This window comes from Protopterus annectens, chromosome 9.part0, assembly GCF_019279795.1.
Source record: "Protopterus annectens isolate FY-2018-M chromosome 9.part0, PAN1.0, whole genome shotgun sequence".
Classification (NCBI taxonomy): Eukaryota; Metazoa; Chordata; order Ceratodontiformes; family Protopteridae; genus Protopterus; species Protopterus annectens.
This window is the reverse complement of record NC_056743.1, coordinates 1270919735-1270934433: the sequence shown is the minus strand read 5'-3', so window position 1 is coordinate 1270934433 and position 14699 is coordinate 1270919735. Positions and strand designations below refer to the sequence as shown.

The window sequence follows — 14699 nt, the reverse complement described above, 5'->3', positions numbered from 1 at the left end:
TACTATAGAGTCCCTGACTCACACAAATTTATTTTAAAAATCCTACTGCTGACCCTGAGGTAATTTCTCAAGGGCCTAAAGGAATTAAAGCAACTTCTGCTAAGAATCCCACCCCCTTAGATAGGGATTCCCAAGCACTAGACAGATGTGGTAAAAAAGTGTACACTTCAGCTAATGTTGCTATCAGGGCACTAAACTGTCAGTTCCATATACTAAAATTTCAGCAACATACCCTGGAACTCCTCAAACAAAAAATGTATTCATTTCCTGCTTATGCAGAATCTAAAGAGTTAATGCATTCTGCAAGTCAAGTAACTAAACACACCTTGCACTGTGGTTTTGACACCCTAGAAGTTTCTTATAGGGCAGCAGTCACTGGATATATCATTAGAAGGTATGCATGGCTTAAGGAACAGCCCCTGCCAGACCATGTCAAATCTAAATTGTTGGATGCCCTCTTGCACAGACACAACTTATTTGGCACTAAGGCAGAAGAGGTCTTAAAAAAGATGGAAGAAAAAGCAAAGTCTATGCAGACAGTTAAGGATTTCTTACAGGTCCAGTCACTCAGGTTCAGCAGGCATTGTCCCACCAAACACTGGTCCTTTCCTGCTCCCACTAAGCCAGTCCAGCCCAGGCCCTGGGGAACCAGACCCCCCAGACAGCAGCCAAAGGGAATGCATAAGATCTAAGCAGTGAACTACCTCCACTTCAAAACCAGGTAGTTCTAAGCCACCCCCTTATGGTAAGAACTCACAATGACTCACCTCCCCCACCCCCTCCATCTGCCCACCTTCACTTACCTTTAGGAGGAAAACTCTCCTTTCACGCAAGCACCTGGGCCACCATTACCAACAACCACTGGGTTCTCAACATAGTGACTCAGGGATACAAATTTTCCTTCCACACCCTTCCAACCCCAAAAGGATTCTCAGATCTACCTCCAAACCAGTGGGCATTGGGCTCAAATGCCAATCCTTTCCCTGCTTTCTATGAAGGCAGTAGAGCACATTCCTGCAGAACATATAGGCCAAGGTTTCTACTCCAGATTTTTCTGGTGCCCATAAAAGAGGGCACCTGACGCCCCATCCTCAATCTATCCATTCTAAACACCTTCCTGGTGATCCCAAAATTAAAAATGCTCACCCTCCAGCAGCTGCTACCCATGCTCTCCAAGGAAGCTTGGCTAGCCACCCTAGATCTAAAAGAGGCCTACCTCCACATTCTTATCAGGGAATCATGCAGGAAATATCTCTGTTTCAGGGCAGGTTCTCAACACTTTCAGTTTTCTGCACTTCCCTTTGGCTTATCTACTGCTTCCAGAGTTTTCACAAAATGTCTGGCTCCGGCCATTGCATTTTGCAGACAAAGAAATATCCAGGTAAAGGCACTATTAGACAAAATAACTATGAAGGTAGTAATAAATATGTGACTGACCAGGAGAGAATGTTTTTTGTTACAAAGTACACTAACTTCTCTATAATTGGTAATAAAATGATTATGGAATATTGGAACTTTATTAAAAAAGATGTAGCATCATTAAAAAATATAAAACTAATGACATCATATAGAAAGGGGAAAAGTATACAGGACTTTTTGATACGCAGTATTTATAAAAAGCCCTGTATTAATGGATTAAATGTTGTGCAGAATCTGGGAACATTCCCTTGTGGAAAGTGTGCCATATGCAAACATGTTGTAAATGAAGTGAATAAAATAAATGGTAAAACTTTTGTTACAAAAGCTAAATATACATGTATAAGCAAAGGTGTTGTTTATGTTATATTTTGTGATTGTAATAAATATTATATTGGAGAAACAAAAAGAATGTTAGCAGATAGGATAAAAGAACATATTAGAGATGTTAAAAATAATAAAACTACTAGTCCTATTGCTGAACATTTTAATTCTGTACATCATGGAAATATTGAGAATATAAAAGTGTCTGTTTTGGAACATGTTCCATTATATTATAATGATGTTGATAGGCAAAAAAATATGTTAAGACAAAAGGAATGCATTCTGATTATGAAATTTGGGACTTTACATCCATATGGAATGAACAGAGCATGTAACTGGCAATGTCTTGTTTAAGACTATGACTTTAAATATATCTAATATATGTGACTTGATAGTTTAATTATATAATTGATTAATTACTTGTTTTTTTGTATATATTGCAAGTGTTTTATGAGTTTTACTGTTTTACTCTGTAAAGGCTGTTGGCCGAGGCGCTAGAGAAAGAACTGTTCAACGAAATAAATTTTTATTGGAAGGTAGAGCTGGGACTCACTGATAGTCTTTGTTGTTTCTATATATATACATCTTGTCTGCTGTTGTTTGAATATGACAAGTGAGTCCATGTGCTCCTTTCCTAGAATATTTAGAGAGACTGGTATGGAGATGTTTAATCGGAATGGAGAAAACAGCAACCGTTCCAGTAATTTGCCTAATGACATTGGTACATCAATTATAAAGAATGCAGCACCAGAAGCCACAGGAGATTCAGGCTTTGGTATTATAAAGAAATGGGAAAATTCCAGGAAGAGAACGACTACAAATCCTTTTGCTATGGTAGGCAAAAAGAATATTATTTCTGACAATCCAGATGTACAGGACTTGTGTTCTAAACTTGAAAGATTGATTTTTAAAGAAACATCTACTTTCTACAATATTGGTAGTCTTGAAAGATATATTGAACTGGATATAACACCTAGGGGGTTAAGGTCTATTAAGAATCCATCAACACCATTTGACCTTACTAATGAAGTAGAAGTTAAATTTCATGAACGATGGATAGCAGCTGCACATCGGTGTAGTTTAGAATGGGTGTCAATTTTAATTGAAAGAGACAATATGAAAAAAGACAAACTTGTAGTGGAAACTAAACAAGTTTGTGAACAGCTGGTGAACATCACATCGAATTCTACATTGGAGAATTTTCTTTCAGGTATTAATACCAAATTAAGCAGCTATGAAAAAGATCTAGTAGAAAGAAAAAAATCTAAATTAACCAGAGACATTCGAGATTATGAACACAAGAGGGCGTTCGTGTTTCCAAGCTTTCAAAGAAACAGGAGAAAGAGTGTCTCTTTTCAAAAAGGAAATCCGGTTTCAGAAAAATATGCTAGTAAGAACTTCCTGTCTGGCGAGAGTGGAGCGTCTTCGTGGGAAGAAGATGACAGAGAAATCTTTCCTAGACTACCAGTTGCAGCAAACCCAGAAGCACTCCACAAAACCTATTCAGAACCAAATGGATATCATACCAATACTAAGAAAAGGGGTTGGAATAATACAGAACGCCAGAGAGACTCGGGCGATGGACAACATAAGAAAGGTAGATGGACATAACTTGCATAGTAATTATGTTGTTAACTTGTCGAAGTTACAAACTAGATAAGATAGAACTTTCTGTTTTAGAGAAGGGTTTAAAATTTGTACCCACATGTTTACCCAAAAGTATGAGGTTAAAACTGAGTTGTTTCAATTATGCGAAAAATGCATTTAAAGGAACATTTCTTTAGATTAAATAAAACGACTGAGTCAGATGTTAACTGTGATGCTTTATTTTCACTAGATAGTGAAATGGAAAGTGAAGAAAGCTTTTATTCATGTGCATCGGGTAGTGAAGAGGAAAATAATGCTTATGACTTATTAAGTACACATATGCTTAAAGATAACAACTATTTTTTACCTCCATGTAGAAATTCTAATATAGTACGATTTGAATCACTACTGAATACAATGCTGGAAAAGGAAATAGAGGATTTTATGAATAAAAAGCATACTTATAATTTAACAAAATTGGAATGGGAAAAATTGCAACAACTGAGTAAAAACTGTAATATAGTTTTTAAACAAGCAGATAAAGGGGGAAAACTTGTTATATTAGATTCTCATGATTATTATGGTATGTGCATGCAACATTTAGATAACAACAATACATATTGCAAAACTAACATTAGTCAGTTACGCAAGGCAGAAAAGGATTTTGAAATATTATTACAGAAAGATGTGAGATTACACTATCTGAGTCAAATGGATATAAATAGAAAAATAAATGTGAAGAACAGAAAAATTGCAAAATTCTTTTGCCTACCCAAAATTCATAAAGATCTGAACCGACCACCTGGTCGGCCTATTGTGTCAGCTTTTGGATACTTTACTTATAATCTTTGCATCATGTTACATGAAATACTGATAAAAAAAGTTCTGTTATTACCTTCCTATATACAGGACTCATATGATTTTCTAGGGAAAATAAAGGATATACACTGGGGTGAAAACATGTACTTTATTACGGTGGATGTAGAGAGTCTCTACACCAACATTTCACATACTTTGGGCTTGGAAGCCATAAAATTCTTTTTGAATGATAGCCCTAAAACATATTATATTTTGGAATTGGTGGAATTCTGCTTAAAAAATAATTTTTTTGAATTTAATGGCACTGTTTATAGACAAGTTACAGGTACTGCTATGGGGGCAGCGTTTGCGCCAGCCTATGCTAACCTGTTTATGGGGCTATTTGAAAATGAACATCTTTATAGGTTGCCTTTCTTTCAAAATAATGTTCTAAGATATTACAGATTTATTGATGACTTAATTTTCATCTGTCATGGTGACCAGGATACATCAGATAATTTCATTGATGAATTAAATAACAACAGATTTGGCATAAAATTTAGTGATGTACAGCAGGAAATCAGGTTAATTTTTGGATATCTCGCTTAAGGGCAATAATGGCTTTCCCATACATACCAGCATTCATAGAAAATTTGATGAAATAAGCTGGAAAATGTGGGGAGATAGTTGCCATCCCCATACATTGTCAGCTATCCCTATGGGGAATTTTTGAGAATAAAAGACTTAACTCTGATATTGATATGGCTTATAGGAGGCCTACAAAGTGGCCGAGATATTTAAAATTAGAGGGTATAACCCAGATAATGTAGAAAATAGTTTATATAGAGCCTTTAAACAGAGTAAAGGCACTATTAGACAAAATAACTATGAAGGTAGTAATAAATATGTGACTGACCAGGAGAGAATGTTTTTGTTACAAAGTACACTAACTTCTCTATAATTGGTAATAAAATGATTATGGAATATTGGAACTTTATTAAAAAAGATGTAGCATCATTAAAAAATATAAAACTAATGACATCATATAGAAAGGGGAAAAGTATACAGGACTTTTTGATACGCAGTATTTATAAAAGCCCTGTATTAATGGATTAAATGTTGTGCAGAATCTGGGAACATTCCCTTGTGGAAAGTGTGCCATATGCAAACATGTTGTAAATGAAGTGAATAAAATAAATGGTAAAACTTTTGTTACAAAAGCTAAATATACATGTATAAGCAAAGGTGTTGTTTATGTTATATTTTGTGATTGTAATAAATATTATATTGGAGAAACAAAAGAATGTTAGCAGATAGGATAAAAGAACATATTAGAGATGTTAAAAATAATAAAACTACTAGTCCTATTGCTGAACATTTTAATTCTGTACATCATGGAAATATTGAGAATATAAAAGTGTCTGTTTTGGAACATGTTCCATTATATTATAATGATGTTGATAGGCAAAAAAATATGTTAAGACAAAAGGAATGCATTCTGATTATGAAATTTGGGACTTTACATCCATATGGAATGAACAGAGAATGTAACTGGCAATGTCTTGTTTAAGACTATGACTTTAAATATATCTAATATATGTGACTTGATAGTTTAATTATATAATTGATTAATTACTTGTTTTTTTGTATATATTGCAAGTGTTTTATGAGTTTTACTGTTTTACTCTGTAAAGGCTGTTGGCCGAGGCGCTAGAGAAAGAACTGTTCAACGAAATAAATTTTTATTGGAAGGTAGAGCTGGGACTCACTGATAGTCTTTGTTGTTTCTATATAGGTACTATAGAGTCCCTGACTCACACAAATTTATTTTAAAAATCCTACTGCTGACCCTGAGGTAATTTCTCAAGGGCCTAAAGGAATTAAAGCAACTTCTGCTAAGAATCCCACCCCCTTAGATAGGGATTCCCAAGCACTAGACAGATGTGGTAAAAAAGTGTACACTTCAGCTAATGTTGCTATCAGGGCACTAAACTGTCAGTTCCATATACTAAAATTTCAGCAACATACCCTGGAACTCCTCAAACAAAAAATGTGTTCATTTCCTGCTTATGCAGAATCTAAAGAGTTAATGCATTCTGCAAGTCAAGTAACTAAACACACCTTGCACTGTGGTTTTGACACCCTAGAAGTTTCTTATAGGGCAGCAGTCACTGGATATATCATTAGAAGGTATGCATGGCTTAAGGAACAGCCCCTGCCAGACCATGTCAAATCTAAATTGTTGGATGCCCTCTTGCACAGACACAACTTATTTGGCACTAAGGCAGAAGAGGTCTTAAAAAAGATGGAAGAAAAAGCAAAGTCTATGCAGACAGTTAAGGATTTCTTACAGGTCCAGTCACTCAGGTTCAGCAGGCATTGTCCCACCAAACACTGGTCCTTTCCTGCTCCCACTAAGCCAGTCCAGCCCAGGCCCTGGGGAACCAGACCCCCCAGACAGCAGCCACAGGGAATGCATAAGATCTAAGCAGTGAACTACCTCCACTTCAAAACCAGGTAGTTCTAAGCCACCCCCTTATGGTAAGAACTCACAATGACTCACCTCCCCCACCCCCTCCATCTGCCCACCTTCACTTACCTTTAGGAGGAAAACTCTCCTTTCACGCAAGCACCTGGGCCACCATTACCAACAACCACTGGGTTCTCAACATAGTGACTCAGGGATACAAATTTTCCTTCCACACCCTTCCAACCCCAAAAGGATTCTCAGATCTACCTCCAAACCAGTGGGCATTGGCTCAAATGCCAATCCTTTCCCTGCTTTCTATGAAGGCAGTAGAGCACATTCCTGCAGAACATATAGGCCAAGGTTTCTACTCCAGATTTTTTCTGGTGCCCATAAAAGAGGGCACCTGACGCCCCATCCTCAATCTATCCATTCTAAACACCTTCCTGGTGATCCCAAAATTAAAAATGCTCACCCTCCAGCAGCTGCTACCCATGCTCTCCAAGGAAGCTTGGCTAGCCACCCTAGATCTAAAAGAGGCCTACCTCCACATTCTTATCAGGGAATCATGCAGGAAATATCTCTGTTTCAGGGCAGGTTCTCAACACTTTCAGTTTTCTGCACTTCCCTTTGGCTTATCTACTGCTTCCAGAGTTTTCACAAAATGTCTGGCTCCGGCCATTGCATTTTGCAGACAAAGAAATATCCAGATTTACCCATACTTAGATGACTGCCTTATTTAGGCAGACAGCCAGGAAAAGCTGCTCAAGCACCTGGCCTTTGTAAAGACACTACTAACCTCCCTAGGGTACACAATCAATGAAAAGAAATCCAAGCAGGTGCCCACCAAAAGGATTATTTTCCTGGGAGCAAGCCTGGACAAAGCATCCCAGATGGCATTCCTTACACCAGAAAAACAAATTTTCCTGACAGCCTACTTCTCTCAACTAGCCACCAGACCCATTATCTGCAAGGAAGATCCTGCAAGGTTTGGGGTTCACGGCATCTTGCATACTACTCATTCGGTATGCCATACTGCATATGGGGAAACTTCAATGGTACCTAAAAAGCCTTTGGTGTCAGCACTCTCAAGACCTGGAGACTCTTATACCTATAATTCCTTGCCTCAGAATAGATTTTCTTTGGTGGGCAACAGCACGCTCCCACAACAAGGGACTGCCTTTCTCACCATCCCCTGCTGCCCAGACCCTCAACACAGATGCATCAGACTATGCTTGGGGTACACACCTGGATGGCAGGTGCATACAGCACCAATGGAGCCTGCAGCAAATCCCTCTGCATATCAAACAAAAAGAGATGATGGCTGCCCAGCATGCCTTGATAGCTTTCAAGCCCCTTCTCTCCCTAGGGGCTCTCCTGATCAAAACAGACAACACCACTGTGATGTGGTATATCAACAAGCAGGGAGGGACTCACTCCTACCCTCTATGCAGGCTGGCCATGACCCTTTGGCACACATCCTCTGCTATGCAATTGCACCTGTTAGCACAATTCCTACCAGGTTCTCTCAACTCTCTGGCAGACCTATTAAGTAGAAATCTTCTGGACCCACACAAGTGGCAACTCAGCAGAAGAACCTTCACCCTAACAACTCAGAAATGGGGTACCCAGAATGTCGACCTTTTTTGCCTCCCACACCAACCATCAGCTCAGCAAATTCTGCACCAGGGAGCATCACTGCATGGCTTGGAAAGTGGATGCCCTGTCCTTTCCCTGGGTCAATCTATCAGTCTATGCCTTTCCTCCACTACCTCTCATCCCCCAGGGTACTGCTCAAAATAAAGGAGGAAAAACCAAGGACAATTTTTATACCTCCAGACTGGCCTCACCAGCACTGGTACCCCTTGCTGTGCAGCCTGTCCCCACTGTCACCATGGCATCTTCCTCAGATTCCAAACCTCCTGACCCAGAGTGAAGGGGAATTCATGCATCCCCAATTGCAGACACTCAATTTGGCAGCTTGGCTTATTCCCTAACCCCGGATCAATCTGCCAACCTCAGTAAACAGGTTCTAGATGTTATACGTGAGACCACACACCCTAGCTCTAGAAAGTCTTATGCTGACAAATGGAAAAGATTCTGCACCTGGATCCAGGCTAAGGTAGCCAATACGGCAGAGCCCCCCCCCATCCTGGATTACTTAGCTGACCTACTACACAGTGACCTCTCTTTCTCCTCTATAAAAATTCATGTATCTGCTATCTCTGCTCATTTCCCCACTGAGCATCCCCTTTTCTCACACCCTTTGATCAAACAGATCCTAAGAGGGGCTAGCAACTTGAGGCCACCCAGAAGAGCACCAACCCAAGCTTGGGATCTTAACTTTGTGTTGGAAAAGCTCACCCTGCCCCCTTTCAAACCAGCTACTTCTGCAGAGATAAAAGTTCTCTCCTGGAAGACAGCTTTCCTTCTGGCCATCACTTCAGCCAGAAAAGTCTCCAAGCTGCAAGTGGTCATGGCTGTGGAACCCTTCATCGTCTTCCATGCTGACAGGGTATCCCTCAGAACTAACCCATCCTTCATGCCCAAGGTGGTGTCCAGTGTGGCTCTCAACCAATCCATTCATTTGCCCACCTTTTTTACTAATCCCCAGAAGAAAAGGGAAAGGATTCTGCACTCTCTAGATGTGCTCAGACAGCTCAGACAGGGCTAAATCCTTCAGAAAGTCTGATCAATTGCTGGCTAGGTTTGCTACAGGGGCAGAAGGCAAAGCTATCTCCAAATAAACCATTTCCAAATGGATAGCATACTGCATCCATCTCTGCTACAGACAACATGGAAAGCCTCCCCCCAATGGGGTCAGGACTCACTCCATCAGAACAGCCTCCACCTCTGCAACTTTCCTCAGTGGAGTCCCCACCAGACACGTCCTGGAGGCTGCCACCTGGATATCTGTTCATGCTTTTACCAAACATTACCAGCTGCCTCTCTTCTCCAAATCCAGGGCAGGGTTTGCCTCTGCAGTCTTGCAGGGCATCCTAGCCAGCCCCTAGTTTCCTTGACTGCCTCCACCCATTCCTCAGCTTTGGGAATCAACCCAAATGTGATGACTGCAACAGTGAAACATGAAGAACATAGTACAGTTGTGTACATGTACCATAAATGTAGATGTTCAAGTGTATTTACTGTTGCAGTCCTGGTTTCCCTCCCTCCATCCCCCTTTCTCCTCTTTCCTTACAAGGGACATATTGGTATTTATTTTCCACTATTGGGGTTCTTCCACCAGAACCTAGCTCCTGACAGGTTAGGGCAAGAAAAGCTGATGTAATGGTGTCGGCTGCCTTACTTTATACTACTGACGACTTGACATCAGTCCTGAAGCGACATCAACCGACACAGAAATACTAAGCCTCTGGTATTCAGGCCAGCCAAGGACTACCCTGGCAGGGATAACCCAAATGTGATGACTGCAGCAGTGAATACAAATACGCTCGAACATCTACATTTATGGTAAGTGTACAGAGCTGTACTTTCATGCAAACACCAAGCTTGTAGAACCAGAGAAGGATATACAGCCCTACCTCCTCCTCTTAAGCACATGCAGTTGTATTCCCAGTGTACACCAGAGAAATCACAGTTTCCCATGTGCTTCCCAGCACCTACTACACATCTACCCCCGCAGGAGAGGAGACTGGGCACACCCCTTCACTCCTCTCCCTCCCTGCCTTGCTTCTCTAGTGCCAAGACTGCTAAATGAAACCCAGTTGCCAGGGATGCAGTAAGGGCTCTGTCCCTCAGAGCTAGGGAACCAGGCTAGACTTCTGTCATTTTGTGGTTCTGTTGTGAATGATTAGTTGGCTGTTAAGTAAATATATTTATCTGACTCATTCTAAACTTTTTTGTCTAAGTGCCTAAAAGAGACAGCATTTCAAATGGAAATGTACAAGATTAAACACCCACAGAGCTGTGACAAAGAGCCATTTTCAGAGTTATTTTTCAAAACACTCCTTTAGTAGTACACTACGGTGATGCACAGCAATGTTGCTGGTCAGTCAACACAGGGTGATTTCATGGTTAGTGCTATAAATTACTTTTGTAACAGAACTGCGTAATACCAGAGCTGTAGTTCAACAGATGTGCGTAATGTTGACCCCTGTCATTTCTTTGGATTAGACTGGTGTCAGAGCAGTATTAGAGAAATGTCTTTTGTAAGTTTTCCTGATGCACTAAGCACCCTCAGAAAACAGTTACATCATTTAATGGTTCATACCAGTAATGTTTTATAACAAATGTAATATATCTAACCTAAACATACTTTACTGTCAAACATGGCATTCAGACCTGGAAAACTACAGCATTCCAGGGTAAAATATATTCTTGTTCCAGACTGGTATTTCAATTTCTTCCACTAGAAGTCTGAATCACATTAGCAATACCTAGAACAAGATGGTTCACACATGTGAAACATTCTGTGCTAGTTTTCTAATATAACATAAATCACAAGTGCACAGTACTAAATGTAGTACTTAGTTACTAACGTGTAATGGGGAGCAGTGCATATGTGGCATATTAAACATTTGTAACAAAAATGTTAAAACAAATTATACTCATTCACTGAAATACTTGGAATAACATGTACCCCAGAACCATGTCAGCTACTGAAAAGACATCTCAAGTTCACAGAAAGCAACTCTGCTGCTAATGGTAAGCAAGGATGAGGAACTGACGTGGACTGTTGAGGGTGAAGAAATAAGTAAAGAAAAAAGCAAAGTAGGACACTGGCAGAGTGTTCGGTTAACAGTGTCTCTAACTGGAAGTAGATGGTAATGGATGACTGGATACAATGTGGTATATAATATAGGGCTGTAAGCTTGGCTGGAGTCAGGTACTTTGGGTACAGGATGTGAATGAGTCACACAGGTAGCTTATAATGGACTGCACTTCATAAGGTATATTTCTCATGAGGCTGCAGCCGGTGGGTGTTTGCATGTTCCATCTGCTGCCACAGATGTTCCTATAGTAGCAGAAAGTGTACTTTTTTCAGGGGTTGATGGCAGTCTGCAGAGCATACCTGAGTAAAGAAATAACTATGTACAATGTAAGTTAAGACCTGTCACTTTGTACTTACATCCTTTCCAGAATATTCTACAGATTTGCCAGCTTATCATTCATAAAGCTGTCACTGCCAGATGATAAATACATTCTGGGTAGTCTACAGTTATGCTGCATGAGCCACAGAAACATTTCCAGAGTATCTAGATAGTAAAAGAAAAAGGGGAGATGAGGTACTCTTTGCATGACTGTCCAACTGTTTAGATCAGAATGACATATTAGGATGGTGGTGCTATGTAGAATTCAAGGCTGAGAAAAGTTGGATTGTACATAGCTGTTCTGCTGCAGTACTCAGAAAGAGATGATGGTAAAGGTGGTGGATGTGCTTTTGCAGAAAGAATGGGAGGGAGTGAATGACTTGGAACGTTGCATGGCTGGGGTGCTGCAGTCCTCACATAGAAGTGAATGGGGTATGCAAACACTTAGAAGTAGTTTATTTCTGTTGCACTTAATTGTGAAAAAGTATGATTGCTGTCCCTGTCCACGGGCATGCAACAAAAACAGCAGCAGCAACAGGGAAATGTAATGGGAAGACAGATGATAGTGTAGTTGGATATGGTTCAGAATGAGAAATGCACAGTGTCCATACCTCCATTGTCATGAAGACCAGAATATAGGGAAGGAAAAAAAGCACATGAATGAATGGCCTTACCTAGCTCTGGGCTTTTACAGAGCAAATCAATCAAAGTAAAACCACATCTGCCAAGTTTCCTGTTAGAAGTCATCATAGAGGAAACTATCTCCAAGTTCATTCTGCATAAAGTAGGTTAGAAATCTAGTAACTCAAAAATATAAGCTATGCTGTAGGAAGGCAAGCTAATATGTATGGACAGCACCAGATACAGAAGAAATGTAATACTGAATGATCATACTGCATTTATTAATAAGGCTGTTTAAATGCTGACTTTCAAAATGAAAACACAGATTTCCATTTGGAATATTTCTGCATACAAACTGTTACATGGTAGTATATGTTAAGTCACAAAATGATATGTACCTTTCAGGACATACCTGATAGCAAGCATCTATGGTTACTTTCCCTTTAGTCAGAAACTACAACTAATTAATAAACACTGACGTCACAATGTATCTCTAACTGTATTGCAGTGATCTCCCATACAGTATCTGTAGTATGTGACTATAGGCTATTACATGGAAAAATCCTGGGACCAGCTGTTATACCTTAACTCTATGTAAACTCAGCTAGATGTTTCTTACAAAGAAATAAATGAATGAATACATAAATAAATTACTTCTTATTCACATAATTTGATAAAATGTAGTACTGAATTTCAAGTTCTGTTACTTTTATTTACTTTTGGTGGAACAAGAGTCCTCTTTTTTGTGTTTATTTGCTGTTAAATTTAAAACTACATTATTTTGGTATTTTGGAAGTAGACGCTATTCAAGTCATAAGCAATCTCTTGGAAGAGGTTTTTACAAATCTTGTACATAATGACAGCAGCTTGTCCCTTCCCATTACGTAACTGCATGTGCAGTGCTTTAGCTCTGTGAGCCTTGCTTGGTATTCCAACACCATGGTGGGTAGGAACCAAAAGGCTTGCTAACAGTATGCAGCTCTGCAGCTCTGTAGTGCAGTGGGCGGTCCTAGAAATTTGCTTTGACCCGTCCTGGTGCACTGTATGATGCATAGAAAACATATCTGATCTCTATAAGGAAAGCTTGGAGAAAGGCATTTATTTATTTATTTATTATGCCAATATGTCTTACAGAAATGCTAACTATAAAGCAAAACCCTGCAGAAAAAGTACACATCAGTGCATTTATTCTTCATTTGAAGGAACGTGGCTTGGTAAATTAAACTGAAACGAAAGCTATGTAGTTAATGTCTATAAAAGCTTAACACACAGCATATCAGCTTTCTGTTTATGAAACAAAAATGCACAGCAGTAAAGTAGAAGTCCAAATGAATATCTGATAAGAAATTAAGACTGCAGAGAAAAAAAATGTTTACTTAACACAGCTGTAGCTTACCTTCTCTTGTTTGATCCCAAAATGCTGCAGACTGAACTTTAATGGCCGCTGAAACTTGAAATGGATTACTGCTGCCAAATACTGTGACTATGGGAATCATTGCCAATTGGTAGCACTATAATTTATGCATCCTCTGTGAACGCCTTATAAAAATACAGCATAAGGTATTGGCATGTAAAATCATCTTAACCAGGAACTTTTTATTACTAGCTGCTGTAACCCTGCTTTTTGTACTCTGATCCCTTTTAAATAGAGTACAAAGGCATTTATTCAAAAGAATTATTCACCACATTTTTCTTACGGGATCTGGTTTTCTGTTTGTATCTTAATACACAGAGATGAAGTTCTGACTCTTACCAGTCTCCAGAATGGTGACACTTCCTTGCTTTATCAAATTCCATTTTAACCATTTCTCAGGTCATTGTAAAACTGCACTCTTCAATAATATTGTATAAACTAAACTCTCAACATTTATCATACAATATGTGTGCCATAACTTCCAAGATTTAGTTCCCAGACTGACATGCATTTTTATGTCTTTAATGATTCCCCAGTATCTTAATGTACTGTTTTCTAAGCTTTCATTGCCAGTCACCTTCCCCACCACATCCACATCTGTGAAAAACTCTGCAAAAGAAACCTCTTCATATTACACTATAGATGGCCACAGAATAAACATAGTTATGGAGTCTCTGCCACTAAAGTCAAAGTAGATAAGACAGCATGCCATGGGTATTTGAATGAGAAATCCTGCACCTTTTAGAATTTTCATCCTGGGCTGTTCATAATTTCAAAGCTTAACAGGTTTGACCTCAAAGTTTACAACTTGCTGGCGTTCATATATAAAAGCTGTCAACAGCTAATATATGTAGTCTGTGTTTGTGCTTATTTATATATATATATATCTGTGTGTGTGTCTGTATAAATGATCGAAATACCACTTACCTCACTTTCTAAACACTGAGATGAAAGCACCGAAAGTTCACATAAATGAATACTTGCAACACCGATGAAAAACTCTAGGTAGCTACCCACTTGG

General features: G+C 39.3%; 1 protein-coding gene across 2 annotated transcripts in view; it reads right to left on the bottom strand.

The window, feature by feature from the left end:
- LOC122811992 (fumarylacetoacetate hydrolase domain-containing protein 2-like) overlaps window positions 1-13771 on the bottom strand; it is a 256975-nt gene extending 243204 nt beyond the window's left edge. For both annotated transcript variants that reach the window (XM_044084200.1, XM_044084201.1), the window contains exon 1: window positions 13661-13771. The gene's annotated coding sequence lies outside the window, so the exon portion shown is untranslated. The remainder of the gene's footprint in view (window positions 1-13660) is intronic.
- Window positions 13772-14699: the final 928 nt, after the last annotated feature.